At 49.0% G+C, this 12,225-nt stretch overlaps 1 protein-coding gene across 1 annotated transcript in view; it reads right to left on the reverse strand.

Moving 5' to 3' along the window:
* GALNT2 (polypeptide N-acetylgalactosaminyltransferase 2) overlaps window positions 1–12,225 on the reverse strand; it is an 810,495-nt gene that overhangs the window by 184,011 nt on the left and 614,259 nt on the right. The gene's annotated exons all lie outside the window — the stretch shown is intronic.

Below are 12,225 nucleotides of genomic sequence, written 5' to 3' on the forward strand. Positions count from 1 at the left end.
TCATGACATTTACATCAACATACACAGATATTATTTCATGTGCATTCTTGAGTGCCTTACTAGTGTTACACTGTAACCAATCACACAGAAATGTTCTCACCTACAGCAGTTTCGTATGCAACTATAGGAAAAAACGTTTCTTCTTACTTTGCTGTACGTATCTCATTATACACTCATCACAGAACAACTTCTGCTGCTACGAACAGCAAACTTATAAACAATGAAAACAGCTTTTCCTATTGAATGAATATTTCTTTCAAGTCTAAGTTTTCACTCTGCAGCTGTTCAAACATTGTTCCATTTTGTGTGTTGTGGTTTATCCAAACCAACTACTAAACGTATTTGAGGGGCCCGTTTGTGCATTAATCGAGAACGTACGGGGCGTGGCCAAGCTGCGAGTCGCAAGGTCGCGATCTCGTAGAGCTCCGTGTCTTCCTCAACCCCCGTCTATCCGCGACACTCATCCGTGTACCAGAGCATTGTCCTGTGCAGCGGAATATCCCAGGCACCTGGTTAGGTGTCGGCAGAGACTGCTGGAGCTTCGCCGGTTCGGAGTAGGCGACATCTCCATATTGGGCCGACCTGGAGTGGTGAAGCCAAGGCCTGAAGTGGATAGCGAGGCCGGGAGAGCGAGTGGTGGATCGGGCGCCTCGCATTCAGTGGTCACGGGTGGGGGACGCCGGCGGTTCGAGTAACGGCTTGGTGGCACCCTGATATCAAGCTAAAGCAAACAAAACAGCGGATGCACTCAGTGGACCACAGAGGCAGGGTGAAGTGGGCTCCTCACAAGTAAGGCTGAACGCAACGGGCAACGCACGTGCCGGAGAGGGCGCGGGGCAGCTGCATTTCACGCATTGCCAGGGATCTACTGATTGCATATCATAAAGGGGTGCAGCGAGGTTGGGGTCCTAACGAAGAGATTCAGCAGTTTGATTCAGAGCTGACCTTAACACCTAGCGCCATAACGCAGACTACTCCACCCTGAGGGCATCCCAGCCCCCCTGATGCAACCTAGTCTGGCAGGTGATATCGAGTTAGCCGTGCTGTCCTTGGCACCGGGTGCTTGTCGCCTTCGGGGGTCCCTGGTTGACTTGACGGCCGACCGGTCGGACTGGTTAGCGGCGGTGAAATAGGCATAAGTGACGCCATGGCATCGTCAAGGGGAAGAAACCGATGCAGCAGAATAGACTTGATCGTTACACGCTCCCTAAGACGTTCCTGCCTGATCCTTCCCCCTTGGGTAAGAGCGGCGGAACACATTCTGAACCAGGCCTGGAGCCCACCCGTAAGGATGTGCTGGCAGCAATTGCGGGTATCAAGACATCGCTGGAACAAAAAATGGATGCACTTTCAGTAGAAATGAACCTGCTGAGGGTGGATCAGAACGAACACGGTGAGAAAATCAAGCAATTGTAACTCACAACTGCGAGCCTAGTGGAAGATACATTGCAAGTGCAAGCGGATATCAAAGAACTACAAGCCTTTTGGAAACACGCAGAAGCAAAAATGGTGGACTATGAAGGAAGACTGCGGCGCAACAACGTTAGCATCCTAGGAGTTCCCAAAAAATCAGAAGGAAAGGCGACTGACCTTTTTGTGGAGAATCTCATTCTCAAACATCTACAGCCTGAGGAACTCGGAAAGTTCTTTGTTATTGAGAGCTCAAAGAGTATGCGGGGGCCCCCCCGAGGCCGGGAGCCCCTCTGCGGCCAATCCTCGCCAGGGTACTGAACTTCAGAGATCGGGATGTTATCCTCCAATATGCCAGAGCGGGGCCTCCGTTTCCGTATGACAACTCAGAAATCACCTTTTTTCCAGACTTCACTCAGATGGTTCCGAGACAGAGGCGTTCCTTCCTTGGGATCAAAAAGACACTACGAGAGAAGAGCTACAAATACGCGATGCTGTTCCCAGCCAGTCTCTGTGTGGAAGCAGACGGCAGAGCATGGTTCTTCGAGCAACCTGAGATGGCTGCGGATTGGTTGGAGGCTCGTTGATGGACTAGGGCCACATGACTGGGGGGTAATATATGGAGGCAAGGGGTATATCCGAGTCAGCCGAAGTGATGGCCTCCAGGGTTTTTCTCGTAAAATGTTGGGCAGCGGGTGGGAGCTGGGGACTTGTCCATGGTCATAATGCATCTTTAATTGGTGAACAGAATTCAACGTAATACTGGCCGTTCGTGAGTCCGAATGTTGGGACAGTAGCTGTGGCATTAGTAGGTGGGGGGAGGGGGAGCACCACGTATCCCATTTAACTAATTTTAGTTAGTGTGTATGGGCGACAGGCACTCTGCAAGTTTGATCTTGGGCAGTTTTGAGCCCAGAGGGCAGGGGTGTAGGGAGGGGGGCAGTTGGGAAGCGTTGATCTGTTTTGAGTATTATTGTTTGTGGTTAGTTTTTAATTTGTCAACATAAACATAATGTAGTATGTGCACAGTGTGGAAGGCATGTAGTGTTTCATTTTCCGATATCGCCAAAGAGGTTACCAAGCACAGGGACAACTCAGCAGTCAGACAGATGGGTACACAGAGGGACATAGGGGTTAGAGTACTCAGCTGGAATGTAAATGGACTGGGGGACAAGGTTAAGCGGGGCATGGTCCACCATTACCTCAGGCGACAGACCCCAGACGTCATCCTCCTGCAGGAAACACACCTCATTGGGAACTCTTGCCAAGCTCTTAACAAAGGAGGGTACAGGTTGGCAGCACATGCAGGCTTTACCTCCGGGTCGAGAGGGATGGGCATATTAATTAAGAACTCGTTCCCCTTCACAGTGCAATCCACATGGTCAGATGCAAGGGGTAGGTACATAGGGACCTCCGGTAGGTGGGATGGTAGGACGGCGACGTTTATCTCAATTTATGTTCCCGCCGGACTTCAGAAAGACACACTCTAAGACCTGGGTACTATACTCACTCCCTGTAGGCATTTTTGTGATAGGAGGAGATTTTAATGTAGTGCTTTCCGGGACACTTGACCGCTATCCACCGCAAGAACTCCGACCCGCACAAAAGTGGCTGCTGGATTTTCTTGACACTATGTGGTTGGTAGATGGGTGGAGGATACTTAACCCAGACAGGATCCAACACACGTTCCTTTCGGGAGCCCATCACAGTCTATCTCGAATAGACTACATCCTAGTCTCGGCAGCACAGGCCTTAAGTATTCGAGAGGTTTGTCACCTGGGCAGAGGCAACTCGGACCATTCCACGGTCTGGATGAAGGTAGTTCTGGGTCGAGAGAGTGCCGGGAAAATAGTCCCGATTAATGCCTGGTACCTACGCGACCCTGAAATTCAGAAGAAAGTAGGTCAAGCCACAGACAGCTATTTTCAATGTAATGAGGGGACGGTTGAGTCAGCGCGGACATTATGGGAAGCCTACAAGACAGTTACTCGTGGAAAAACTCTGTCCCCGATTGCTGGGAGGAAAAAAGAAAAACAAATAGCTTTAGTGCGTGCAGAAGAAGATGTACAAAGAGTAGAAGAGGTGCTAGCTCAGGAGTTGACACCCGAAAACTTACATCTCCTTAAGCTGAAACAAGACCACTCCAAAAGTATTGTGGAAGATAGAGCCAGGGCAGGGAAGCTTATCACGTGGTTAGATAAGAAGGAGTGGACGTCCCGTCTTGTGCCCGAGCTTCGTGGTAAGGATGAGGTCACCATAACTGACCCACAGGACATTGCTGACCGGTTTGCTCACTATTATCAAACGGTGTACTGCACATCTGGTGACTATACTGAGGATGACAGTATTAAGCTGCTTAGAGATATCAAGACTCACTACCTTGTCTGATGAAAATCGTGAATATCTCGAGTCCACTCTCACAAACGATGAGGTGGCACAGGCAATTCGGTGGTGAATTCGGGAAAGGCCTTTGGCCCTAATGGTATGAACTGTACAAATTGAGACCGGACAGGATTGCCCCGTATCTCCGCACGATGTTCATTGAAAGCAAGGGAAAGAGGACACTCCCCTTTGATCAAAGAGTCGCAAACATTGCAGTCATACATAAGGAAGTGAAACCCAAGACCAGCTGTGCGTCCTATAGATCAATATTGTTACTGAATGCAGAACCTGAGGTCTGTGCCAAATTATTAGCCACGTGTTTTATTAAAGTTATTGACTCACTAGTGCACCCCGACCAGTCAGGCTTTATGCCACATCGTAACACCGCCCTCAATTTATGCCGATTGCATGGGGTTCTGGGTAGAGTATCTACCATCCTAGAGCCCGCCATATTGGTATCCCTGGACGCCACCATGGCATTCGACATGGTTGAGCGGCCATATCTCTTTGCCGTGCTGGATAAGTTAGGACTTGGCCCAAGCTTTAAGAGCTGGATTCGCCTGTTATACTCCACTCCAATGGCTCAAGTTGTAAACAACCATAAGTCTCCAACTTTCCAACTGAGCCGAGGTAGGCGTCAGGGGCGCCCTTTATCCCCGCTCATCTTTGCGTTGGCACTGGAGCCACTGGCGGCGTGAATCCGTGGGGATCAAGTGATTCGTGGGATGCAGTGGACCCCGGGCTGGGAAGATACGGTTTTGCTCTATGCGGATGACATCCTGTTGTACTTCACCTCCTAGAGGGCCTCCTTGATCAGCCTCCTGGACATTCTCGTGGTGTTCGGGAGATATTCCGAGTTTACCATCAATTGGTCAAAGTCAGTGATTTATGTCCTGCAGGGAGAACCACCGACTCTCCCAAGGGGCTGCCAGATACAGATAGCATCAGAGGGCTTCCGGTACCGTGGCATCTTCATCACGTTGAACCCGGAGGGCCGTTTCCTTTGTAACCTGAGACCACCACTGCAGAGACTGAAAAGCGACGTTAAGCGTTTGAAGTCTCTGCCCCTTTCGTTGTTGGGTAGGGCGATCCTGTTCGGGATGATGACGTTGCCCCACTTCCTCAACGTCCTTCAGAACTCAATGGACCCAGTTCCCTCATCTTATTTCAAAGATATAGAGACCCTCCAGAGAGAACTCCTATGGGACGGCAAGCCCCAAATTGCTCTTACCAAATTAACCCTTAATTGGTACGATGGGGGAATCAGCCTCCCTGACATCAGGAAATATTATTGGGCATCCCATCTGGCAGCTATTAATCAGGGAATCTATGGCAGACCAGATGACCCCGGATATTACATGGACAGGTGGCTGCCTGCGGGGGGGTTCCTACAACAGCAGAACAGCCTGGCGGACACTGAATATTATCGGTATCTACAAATTCGGCACGCCTTGCTCACAAATGTCTCCAGCAACTCCACACTACAGGAGACCTCTCCCTTAGAGGTCAGATTACTAGATGGCCATCTCCCCGAGAGGGCCATCTCCCTGGTCTACAGAAAGTAGATTAATAACATGGAGGATTCACTGCTGCCATTGAGGGAGAAGTGGGTTGGGGATGGTTTAGAACTGGATGAGGAAGACTGACGAGAGGTGGTCTCCTCCCCGTGAGTAGTTGCAGTTCAGGCAAGGTTACGCTTGCTACAACTCAAAATTCTACACAGGGTCTATATCACTGGGCCGGGCCTGGTGCGGATGGGAAGGGCAGACAATGGGGAGTGCAGACGTGGATGCGGGGAGCTCTGCACATTTATCCATATCCTGTGGTTTTGTGAGCACATACAGAATTATTGGCAAACAATATATTGCGCTTTACGGGAGGTACTCAATATTGATGTCCGGCCTGAGGCCCGTAGGTGCCTGCTGAACGTTTGGGAACCTTCGGATCTCACCGCTTACACCAAGCAGTGGGCGACATTAGCCTTAATGATTGCAAAAAAGAATATCGCACAGCTCTGGGAGGCCCGTCAGCCGCACACAAGGGGAAAGTGGGAGGAGGACCTAGGCTGGTGTATGTTTCGTGAGAAAGCGGTCTATTTTGCAAGAGGGTGCCCTGGGAAATGGAGTAATGTGTGGGGGCCGTGGAATCACTACAGAGGAGATATCTGTGCTCCCCGACTCCCCTGCATATATCGGAGACTCTTGATACCCCATAAATTGTTTTGTACTGTGGAATGCGATTTGATTAATTGGGTGACGGAGTAACTGTGCGGAATTGGTAACGCCCTTGCTTGTGATTTACAATTGTGAATTTTGTTGACGATGTTTATTAAAAAGATATAAATAAAAAAAAATAAAAAAAAGAACTTACATTATTAACAATGTGCAGAATATATTTTGCACTTGATTCCACTTATAAGTAGTAATACGATACCATTGCTGTAAAAACGGTTTTGCTACGACGTGTTAAAGTACCCTTCTTTTAGATTACGTTAACTAGGCCGCAATTCCGTCTAAACACCATCTAATTCAAAATGGATGTTTCATCATGGTTATGTTTAGTTTATTATTATTCTGATGCACGCAATCAAGCAAGCCTTGTTTGATTTCTAAATGACAATGCTCTTGAAAGGCTCTTCAGCATGGGATCACTATTGTAACATGTATCAAGGATCATCCGCTTGCACTCAGACTTGCATTCATTCATAATGTTTCATGTTTGTTTATGTAACTAGTTTGTTCTGACACCTCTGGAAGATATTATTTCAGCCTGTTTGAATCAATATTGATATAGTTGATTAGTGCTTAGGTGGTAGGGCTGTAGGACTATTTTTAAAATCTATATTCTGATTTGTTGAAAATATATTTCTTTGCTCACACCTCAGTGATTTTGCATTTTCATACTTTTCAATGGGAAATTTGTTATAAAGTTGGGGGTAGGATGACGTGGCTTGGCACCAGCCAAAATGGCCGCACACTAGCAAAGCTCTGCGTCACCAGCTGGTGAAATACCCCTATATCCGACCAATCTCCACAATCCTGAGGCAATCAGTGGCCTGCAAGGTGAATCAGGGAGTTGGAGGTCCTGAATTTGCTGTTTGATGACCCGACATCAGGTCTTGGTCCCCGGAGGATCGCATGGTGAGGAGCTGGTGGTGACATAGGCCCAGAGATTGGCTGGTGCCGTTTATAGGACTTCTATGTACTAGGCCCCTGGGGTGGATGGGAGTCTGCCTCCAGCAGTGCTCAGGAGTGCAGCGAGCGCAGTGCGAAGACGTCTTGTACTGAGGAGGGTCTGGATCGTTGCCGAAGTGGCTGAGGTCTGCAGCGGACACCAGCTGCAGGGTAGCACCACGTCTGGGGGCAGAGACTGACAGAGCAAGACTACAGCGCCAGAGTGGAGGGCTGACTGCATCTTTGCCCCCTCGCCACCATCTACATCAGCTGTGGCCTGTGCTGTGAAGCCTGATGGGGCCGGTGGAGGTGGGGCCTGCTCTGACTCATAGGGCCGCAGGCTGTACCAATCGACACAGAGGTGAGCGGGTCCCCTCATGAACAGGAGAACTTTTTGGGACAGTTAGGTCCCCTGACCATACTGCAGGCTTTGTCAATGCACCTATGTGGCTCTGGGCCTGGTGGTGGACAGTGTTTGCCCTATTGAGCCACCTCAGGTCGGAGTGGGTGATGCTTGGGAGACTGGGTACAATCAGCCTTGGATCCGATGCCTGCTTGCGCCCCCACCTCCCTGACCCCCACTCCCAGGAGGTCCCAATGGTGAAGCCTAAGGGGCCTGAGATACCCCAAACAAATAAAATGGACAACTATGCAGTCCCAAAGACATTGGCTGCTGAGGGAGGTGTGGAGTAGTCAGTGACTGGAGAGTCCTCCCTGGGGGCCGTAATGAGGGTGATTCAGGACTTAAAGGCCACATTAGAGCTGAAGATTCTGTGACAATTGATGTCAATCTTATTGCTTTGCTCCCGTCCACCATAAAAAAAAGATTAGAGACCCAGGTGCAGTTTCTTACGCAGCATATCTCTGCAACTGTGGCAAAGCTTGAGGATCAGGAAGATAGGCCAAAGAGGAATTACATCAGGTTGGTGGGGGTGCCGGAGGGGGCCGTGGGTCCTAGTGTGGATCTCTTTCTAGAAGATTTTATTGCAAATACACTAAACCCGAGCGTCTGTCTAAGTTCTTCTCAGTTGAAAGGGCCTACAGGGTGCCCCCTGCCCCGCTCAAGCCAGTTGCCTCCCTATGGACAATCATCACCTGGATCGTTAACAATCGAAATCTGGATGTGATTCTTCAAGTGGCGAGGGCACGTGAAAACCTTCACTATGAAAATGCCATTGTTTGCTTCTTCCCAGACTTCACTCTAAAGGTTCAGTGACAATGGAGCAGTTTTGAGATGGTGAAGAGGGAACTTAGCGAGAGAGAACTCAAGTACATAATACTCTAGCCCTCCAGCCTATCGATGATTGCGGAGGGTAAAACATGGCAGTTTGGGTCGCCTGAGGGGACTTGGGAAGGTCTTGAGGGCTGGCGCACAGCTGGTTAGAAGAATGGGCAGGGCAGGCGAGATCGAGAGGGGGGATGAATTCGGACTAGGTGACTGATTATCTTCAAGAGAGACAAACCAGCCTCAAAGGAATCCTAACTGGGATCAATTGGGTTTTCTCAATACCCACATACTTATGGAAATACAATGCAAAAGGTTATATGGGTTTTCAGTGTAGTAAGATGATCAGGCTTTTGGGGCCAACGTGTTATAAAAACAGGAGGTGGACTGAGGGGGGTCTGTCTACCACAGTCAATAAGATCAGGATAATAGTTCTATTTCTATACCTCAGGATTTGGACATATAATACTGTGAGGAAAGGGGTATGGTAAAGTCGTTATATATAGGATCCGTTGGTCAAACTTACCTCCTGGTTGTTCTTAGGTGGCACTTTTTGGGCGACATGCACTCTGCAGGTTGGGGTGGTAGGTCATTAGGTCCCTATCTAGCAGGGTTGCATGGTGGAGAGGTTTGTTTAAAAGTTGGGGAACATACAGTTGCATTGTTTCTGCATTTCTTTTGGTTCAGTGTGCTCAATTACAGTATTGGCTGACAGATGATAATTCCCCAGAGGGGAGACTGGGGGCTGATGGGCCGGTTCCTACGTGTGGGGCTCATGAAGTCCCACTGGTTCCCTCCCCAACAAAAATGGCAGTACCGCAACGCAAAACACGAAAATCTGGACACGGAATGTGAATGGCCTCTGCGGCAGGATAAAACATACAGTGGTACTCCAATATATATGCAGACATGCCCCAGGTATGATTCTTTTACAGGAGACGCACCTTAGGGGAAATCATTGTTCAGCTTAGAACAGGTTTGGATATGTACTGGTGGCGCACAGGGGCTACTATGAAGGCTCCAGAGGGGTGAGTATTTTATGCAGGAAAACTCTATACTTTACCTCTGTTAGGAAATGGACTGACCCTCTGGGCAGATAGATAGCAGTGAGTGGGAGCTGGGAGGGACACACCTTACATGTCTGATGTGTACATACCCCCCAGATTGCACGTGCCTACATTCACTCTTTTGGGTCCCCTACTTCTAGAGGTTCCATCCGGGACATTGGTTTTGGGGAGAGACATGAATGATGTGTGGACCCAGAACTGGACACTGGTGGGAGGGGCTCATCAGGAAGGACCCCTTGCCTGTTACTAAACTCTATGTCGACTATGGAACTGGCTGATATCTGGCTTGAACATCATACCGAAACTAGACACTTCACATACTTGTTGGCAGCGTTTGGTAGCCTAGCACGCCTTGATTATCTCATAACCCAGACTAATCATCTGTGTGAGTTTAGGGCTGCCGCTCACATAACACATGTTATATTAGATCAGTAGAAGTGAGGCTAGATGGTCAGTTTAAAGACTATGGCCTGTCCCCCAGCCTTGATCCATGGTATTTGAAAGATAAAACTTTGAAAATGCATACAAGAGACTGAGCTGACATATTTCAGGGAGAATACGGGGTCGGTAAACTCAGCGTGTGTGAAGCAGGAGGCATTTAAGACATTGATTTGAGTCCAGACACAAGCCCTGATTGGGGGAATTAAGAAGGAGAAAAGGCTCTCCAAATGGAAGAGCACCTTTTTACACCACCTCCCAGTATCTAGCGCAATCAAAATACCCTACGGTTTCAAACTTTCCACTACTTCAACCTCATCTTTCCCTGGTGAAACAGTCATTTCCATCCACAAAACTGGAAACATCCTGATTCAAGCCTCAGAGCAGAATCTTACATTTTTCGAACTCCTTTTCAGCACTCTATCCGACGAGCTGTCCCTACCTACTCCTCCCCCAACACCTACATAATCCCAAAACCCCTCCTGGTTCCCCACAAATGCTCGACTCCAAATGACACTCCCCGTACAACAACCTCCACTCCATCACCCTCTCTTGAACTCTCCCCTGTCTCAATCCTTTCCCCCTCCCCGTCCCCCTCCTAGCTCTCCCCAGCCTCCCAGAGACAAACTTCACACCCCCATGACACACCTACCCTTAAAAACACATCCCTCTCATTGCCTTCTATTGTACCACCCTCTCTGGAACCCACCCCCAACTCCTCTAATGCACTCCCCCAATTAGACCATGTCCCCTAATACCTGTCCCCCTCCAACACCCTATCACCTAGATAGCCCCCTTCCACCCCCTATCAATTGTTCCACAATGATCATAACCCCTCATGTCCTTCCTCCTCCCTCCACAAACTACACTTTCACCCATTACGTTGTTACCACATCTCCTCTTACCTCTTACCCCTCACCCTCTCCCCTCACCTCTCTCCCTCAACCACCACCAGGCCATCCTGAATCACGTCCATCCCTCCCTCCCAACACCAGCCCACACCTCCCTAATCTCCCCTGTCCTCCCCCACTCCTACAATCCCAGAACTACCCACGTCTGCCCCTCCTGGCGTCTCGCCCTTTACAAGCTATACATCTTCTCACCCTAGCCACTATGTCTCTGACTCCTCCTCCATCCCAGCCACAACCACTAGCCTCAACCAGACACTTCGTAACTTGGACTACAATTTTTCCACCTTGGTTACTGAACTTACCCTACTGATTTCAATCAGTTCAAATCCTACAAACCCAGAACCCGACCCTCTTGGCCCGCTGCCCCATGTGCTAGCCCTAGAAAATGCTTGCAACCCAAGCTTTGGTTAACAACTTCTCCTCACCCGTTCTCACAGACCCCTTTGAACCCAGAGTATCTACTCCGCCCGACCTCTCTGACCTCTGCAACTTCTACCTTAACAAACCGCCACTTAAAGATCTTTCGTCCCCTCACTCCAACATCCCTGTTATCATGAGGACTAGCAGAATCCCCTGCTCTCCTAGCTCCCCTAGACCCCCCTCAACTCACCGCCATTCAACTATGCCCCGCCCCTAATTCCAACCCTAAACCCCTTACCTGCATGCTCGGGAACAACTGCCACTCGCTGTCCGGCATGCAACCGAAATTTCAGAAACCATCCTTAACGGAGATACTGACATCGCCTTTCTCACCGAAACCTAGCTCAAAGACCACTCGACACCCATCCTTGACCTTCTTGCCCCCCCCGCCCCCCCCCCCCCGGCTATTCTATTCTCAGTAAAGACAGACCTGAAAAAATAGGGGATGGTCTAGCAATCATTTTAAAAAAAGAAGAACTACAACTCTCCCCAATCAGTAACACTAACTATACAACCTTCGAATACTTAGGAGCCAAACTTAAAATGAAAAGCTCTCCCTCAATACGACTTCATAACATCTACCATCCTCCTGGTGAACCCCTTCCCTTTGCCGAAGAACTATCATGCCTTTTACCTAAATCATTACTTTCCAACTCCAAAACTCTCTTCCTAGGAGATCTTAACCTGCACTGGAATGAACCAGATGATCCTACAATCAACCTTCTCAATGATCTTCTTGAGATTAGCTACCTCAAGCAACTTTGCCACTCCCCTACTCAGGCCAAAAGAGCTATTCTAGACACCATCATCTCCATCCCTGATTTGACATACTTTTCCAACTTCATCCCTCATTCTGTACACGATCTCCCCTCCAGCCCCACCCGCCTCTGGGAAAAACAATAAAACCACGATTGTGAACAGAAATCTTAAGCAAATCCCCCGCGGCGCACTGGAACATAAACTCCAAATCCAAATCTGTCTCACCCCCCTCTTCATATGCGAATGAACTCACTGAGCACTTTAACACAACTGTGTCTGAGGTTTTAGATCAACTTGCCCCTTCGAAAATTAAAACTCTAAAATATGTCCCCTCTAAATCATGGTTTACCTTAGACCTTAACAAATACAGATGCTCACTTAGACTGGCTGACAAAACATGGAGACAAAACCCTTCCCCCTCCCATCTTGCTCTCTTTAGA

This window comes from Lissotriton vulgaris, chromosome 6 (genome assembly GCF_964263255.1).
Source record: "Lissotriton vulgaris chromosome 6, aLisVul1.2, whole genome shotgun sequence".
Taxonomy (NCBI): domain Eukaryota; kingdom Metazoa; phylum Chordata; class Amphibia; order Caudata; family Salamandridae; genus Lissotriton; species Lissotriton vulgaris.